This window comes from Chelonoidis abingdonii, chromosome 3 (assembly GCF_003597395.2).
Source record: "Chelonoidis abingdonii isolate Lonesome George chromosome 3, CheloAbing_2.0, whole genome shotgun sequence".
NCBI lineage: Eukaryota > Metazoa > Chordata > Testudines > Testudinidae > Chelonoidis > Chelonoidis abingdonii.
Genome location: NC_133771.1, coordinates 154,291,810 through 154,297,388, shown reverse-complemented (window position 1 = coordinate 154,297,388; position 5,579 = coordinate 154,291,810). Strand labels below are relative to the sequence as shown.

General features: G+C 57.6%; 1 long non-coding RNA gene across 1 annotated transcript in view; it reads right to left on the bottom strand.

The window, feature by feature from the left end:
• LOC142046601 (uncharacterized) overlaps positions 1 to 5,372 on the bottom strand; it is a 10,559-nt gene extending 5,187 nt beyond the window's left edge. The window contains exon 1 of the long non-coding RNA XR_012655599.1: positions 5,051 to 5,372. This is a non-coding gene — a long non-coding RNA (uncharacterized LOC142046601). The remainder of the gene's footprint in view (positions 1 to 5,050) is intronic.
• Positions 5,373 to 5,579: the final 207 nt, after the last annotated feature.

Below are 5,579 nucleotides of genomic sequence, written 5' to 3'. Positions count from 1 at the left end.
CTGCTGAACCTGGCTGGAGCACTGGCGCTCAGACTCGTTTAACCAGACAGAAGCCACGCCGTCAGGTGCAGGGACGGAAGGTCCGGGTGCTGAAGCCTGCCGAAGTCCTGCGTTATAAGGTCTGGGTAGAGGGGCAGTGGTATCGGAGTCACTAGGGACAGGTCGAGCAGCATGGAGTACCAATGCTGTCTCGGCCATGCCGGAGCGATTAGGATCAGCTTGGCCTTGTCTCTGCGTAGCTTGAGCTTGAGCAGGACCCTGTGGACTAAGGGAAAGGGTGGAAAGGTATAAAGGAGACACCCTTTCCAGGGAATGAGGAAAGCGTCCGAGAGAGAGCCCTGAGAGCGACCCTGCAGGCAGCAGAACACCTGACACTTCCTGTTCTCCTTGGAGGCAAATAGGTCTATCTGGGGAAAGCCCCACTTCCAGAAAACAGAAAGCAGGATGTCCGGATGGATGGACCATTCGTGTGTCAGGAACGACCGGCTCAGGCGGTCCGCTAGAGTGTTCCGGACCCCCGGGAGGAAGGAGGCTATCAAGTCTATTGACTGGGCTATACAAAAGTCCCACAGTTGCATTGCCTCTTGGCAAAGAGGAGAAGATCGTGTTCCTCCTTGTTTGTTTATGTAATACATGGCCGTTGTGTTGTCCGTGAAAATGGCAACACAACGGCCCTGTAGCTGTTGGCAAAAGGCCTGGCACGCCAACCGGACTGCCCTGAGCTCGCGGACATTGATGTGGAGCTGGAGTTCCGGCAAGGACCAAAGACCTTGGGTACGCAGATGGCCCAGGTGTGCGCCCCACCCCAGAGAGGAAGTGTCCATTGTTAGGGACAGCGAGGGTTGAGGTGGATGGAACGGTCGACCAGCACACACCAGGGCGGGGTCCAACCACCAGTTGAGGGATCCCAGCACGTGCGACGGTATTGTGATTATCATGTCCAGGGCATCCCTGGATGGCCGATAGACCGAGGCGAGCCAGACTTGCAGAGGGCGCATGCATAGTCTCGCGTGCTTTGTCACGAAAGTGCACGCAGCCATGTGACCGAGGAGAGCGAGCGCGGTGTGGACAGAGGTTGTGGGGAAGGCTTGGAGCCCCTGAACAAGAGAAACTATAGATCGGAACCTCTGAGGAGACAAGCTGGCTGTTGCTCGATTGGAGTCCAGCAGCGCCCCTATGAATTCTATTTTCTGCGTAGGATGCAGGATGGATTTGTCTAGATTGATGATTAAACCTAGATGGTTTAATCCTAGATCTTTGATGAAGTCTACATGCGCGGTCACCTGGGCCTCGGAAGCCCCTCGAATCAGCCAGTCGTCAAGGTATGGGAAGACATGAATGCGACGACGACGGAGGTAGGCGGCGACTACCGCCATCACTTCGTAAAAACTCAAGGGGCCGAGGAAAGGCCGAAGGGAAGAACCGCAAATTGATAGTGATGACGATTCACCACGAAGCGAAGAAACCTCCTGTGCGGTGGGTAAATCGCGATATGAAAATATGCGTCCCTCATGTCGAGAGCAGCGTACCAATCTCCGGGATCGAGGGAAGGAATGATGTTTCCCAGGGACACCATGCGGAACATGAGCTTCTTGATGTACTTGTTCAGAGCTCGTAGGTCCAGGATGGGCCGGAGACCGCCTTTCGCCTTGGGAATTAGGAAGTATCTGGAATAGAACCCTCTGCCTCTTAAGTCCTCTGGAACCTCCTCTATGGCTCCCAACGCAAGGAGCTTCGAAACTTCCTATAGGAGGAGTTGCTCGTGAGAGGGGTCCCTGAAGAGGGATGAGGAGGGAGGGTGGGAAGGCGGGGTCGAAATAAACTGAAGACGGTAGCCACATTCCACCGTGCTGAGGACCCAGCGGTCTGATGTTAGCTGGGACCAGGCAGGGAAGAAAGCAGCGAGGCGGTTGGCGAACTGAGCGGGATCCTGGGAGGAAATTGGTACGGTGCTGTCGAGCGCACCTTCAAAAGTTAGGTTTCGGTCCCGCCAGTGGTTTGGTGGGACCGGAGTTGTTACCCCCTTGAGGGCCAGACTGGCGTCTATGAGAGATCCAGGCTCTCCTCCTGGAGAAGTCCTGTCTCGGTCGAGGTGGGGGGTAGGACTATTGGGGCTGGGAACGGAAGGACCGTCTCTGAGTCTGCGGCGTGTGCATTCCCAGCGAACGCATAATCATGCGATTGTCTTTCAGACTCTGGAGGCGAGGGTCTGTCTTCTGGGAGAAGAGACCCTGACAGTCAAAGGGTAGGTCCTGTATTGTGTACTGCAGCTCAGGTGGCAGACCAGACGCTTGCAGCCACGAAATACATCTCATAGCCATCCCTGAGGCAAGAGTTCTAGCCGCTGAATCCGCAGCGTCCAACAAGGCATGAAGGGAGGTCCTCGCAACCTTTTTCCCCTCCTCCAGGAGAGCTGAGAACTCTTGCCGGGAGTCCTGCGGGACAAGCTCTGCAAATTTCCCCACTGCCTCCCAAGTGTTGAAATTATAACAACTCAGGAGGGCTGTTGATTCGCGACCCTGAGCTGGAGGCCTCCCGCAGAGTAGATTTTCCTGCCCAGCAGGTCCATATGCCTCGCCTCTCTGGATTTGGGCACAGGAGCTTGCTGGCCATGTCACTCTCGCTCGTTTACGGACTGGATTACCAACGAGCAAGGCGGAGGGTGGACATAAAGGTATTCATACCCTTTTGACGGGACCATATATTTTCGCTCAACTCCTTTTGCTGTAGGAGGCACCGAAGCCGGGGTCTGCCAGATTGTATCGGCTCGTGCCTGGATGGAACGAATGAAGGGGAGCGCCACCCTTGTTGGGGCCTCCGCTGAGAGGATACTGACCACTGGGTCATCCACCTCAGGAACTTCCTCCACAGGTAAGTTTATGTTCAAGGCCACCCGGCGTAGGAGGTCCTGGTGAGACCTGAGGTCGATAGGTGGCGGCCCTGACGTTGCGGTTCCCGCCACAGCCTTGTCCGGGGAAGAAGAGGACGAGACTCCAGGGACCAAAGGGTCTTGGAGAGACTCTTGGTCCTGTGGGGCATCCATGGCTTGCTCTTGTTGGTCCGTGTCCTGGGCGGGAGGTTGCTCTATGCTCGCTGGAGGGGGTCTGCTCGCCGTGGACTCCGGTGCTCTCTGGTCGGAGGGAACGGAGTGTGGCGGCGGGTGGTGGCTACCTTGGCTCTGGTGGTAAGCCCACGGAGTCCAAAAGGGCCACTGATGAGGACCTTGATTGTCCGACTCCCCATAAGATGCCGTGTTGGCATGAGAGGAGACGGACGGCTGGTGGGATGGCCACGGCGGAGAGCATGTGAGGAACATCTCTGAGGGCAGTAGAATCGTCTCTGCGCGGTGCCGGGGAGCGGTACCAGGAGTCCCGCCGGTGCCGTGAAGGCAACCGGGACCTACGACCAGCCCGGTGCCAGGAGGTCGACCGGTGCCGAGAGCCGCCGTGCCGAGATCGGCTGCGTGATGTACGGTGCCGGGAGCGGTGCCGAGATCTGGAGCGGTGCCAGTGATGCCTGGACGGCGACCGGGATCGCGAGCGGTACCGTGAGTACAACCAGTACCTTGATGGGGAACGGTACCGGGACTGCGAGTGGCAGCGGGATCGAGAGCGATGACGAGACCGTGAACGTCTGTGGGACCTGGACCGGGACCTGGAACGACGGAGTCCCATGGTGCCGGGTGAAGAAGGTCACACGAGAGCCGGCTTGCCAACAGATTGTGTGACCCGCACCGGCAGTGCCGGGGGTCGAGGCAGCTCGAGCTCTGTCATCGCAATGAGGTCTCGTGCAGCTGAGAACGTCTCCAGGGTGGAAGGCACAATGAGCTCAATCGCGGCACGCGCCGGGGAGCCAATAGGCACCGGACTCGACGGCCCTTCCGAGGCCGGAATCAACGGTGCAACAGACCTCGAGGCCGCGGCAGGTGGAGTCGGTGCCGGGCGGTCTGTTTTGGTTAAGCGCTCTGACTGCGGCGCGGGAATAGCAGCCGCAGGAGGCTTACGCTTCTTGCTCCACGGAGAGAGCAAGCAGTACCAACCAGAAGCTGGTGCCAGAGACTGGTGAGACGTCTTCTCCGAGGGCATGCGGTGCGGTGCCGAGGAGACGCTTGTTCCCGGTGCCACGGACAGTGCCAAGGGTGGTGGAGTGAGCGCTGCCTCCATCAGCAACTGCTTCGGGCAAACGTCCCGCTCTTTCTTGGTTCGGGGCTTGAACGCCTTACAAATCTTGCACTTGTCCGTCAGGTGAGACTCGCCCAAACACTTGAGACAGGAATCGTGCGGGTCGCCTGTGGGCATCGGCCAACGGCAGGCCGCACACAGCTTGAAGCCCGGTGATCCGGGCATGAGCCCAGTACCGGGGTAGGGGACGGCCTAACCCCCGATCCCTTATAACTAACTACAAAGAAAAAGTATACTAAGTGAAACTAACTACTAACTACTAACGAAGTTCACTATATACAGAATTTACAGAAAAAATGAAAGAATCGCTAGGGATGTGGAGAAAGTTAGACTGCGCTCCACAGTTCCAACGACCGACACGGGCGGTAAGAAGGAACTGAGGAGCGGTCAGGCCGGCAGGGGTATATATCAGGCGCCATAGCGGCGCCACTCCAGGGGGCACCCTGCCGGCCCACCGAGTGTTGCTAGGGTAAAAGTCTCCGACGAACGTGCACGCGGCGCGCGCACACCTACTGGAATGGATATGAGCAAGCACTCGAAGAAGAACGGGTATAAATTGCAGCAAAGCTTTAGAGTGGACATTAGGAAAAACTTCTTAACTGTCAGCGTAGCTAAGCATTGGAATAAATTGCCGAGAGAGGGTGTGTCATCTCCATCATTGAAGGTTTTTAAGAACAAGTTAGACACAGACGTGTCAGGGACAGCTAGGTTTACTTAGTCCTGCCCTGAGTATATGCTACTGGACTAGATGACCTACTGAGACCCCTACCAGTCCTACATTTCTATGACTCTATACCTTGGGGCTGATGAAGCAATGCAGCGATAGGTATAAAAAAAGGCTCTATTTATTATTATTTTATCATGGTTACTTAGGAGCCCCAATCAAGCACCAGGACTCAACTGTGCTAAGAGAGGGTCCAAGAGGCACCATCTAATGAGGAGGCCCAAGCCCCAGGTAACTTTTACAATTGGTCTAACTTCAGCCTGGCCTCCCTCTGGCAGCCAAGAGCTACACGTCCCAGGGATAAAAACCAGGCCAGCTGATCCTGAATCCCAGGCGGACCCCGGGCTGCTACTTCCAAGGGCGGGCCCTGGGCACGGGCAGCCCTAGAGCAGAGCAGAGGTGGGCGGGTGTAAGGAGCGGGACACCCAGCTCCTCCCTGCAGCAGCCCACGGCCGGGGAGCCGAAGCCTCTGCCGGCCCCGGCGAAGGCTACCAAGGCTGATGGTGTTGCGGGCCCCGCGGCCGCGATGCCCCCCTGACTCCAAGCTTCCCAAAGGAGCGCAGCGGCGCTGAGCCCGCCCCTCCCATGAGGCTAGGGAAAGTCCCCGCGCCTGGGCCTCCCTCCAAGATGGCGGCGTCGCAGTCCGCTGCCCGGGCGCCCCGGAAGCGGAAGTG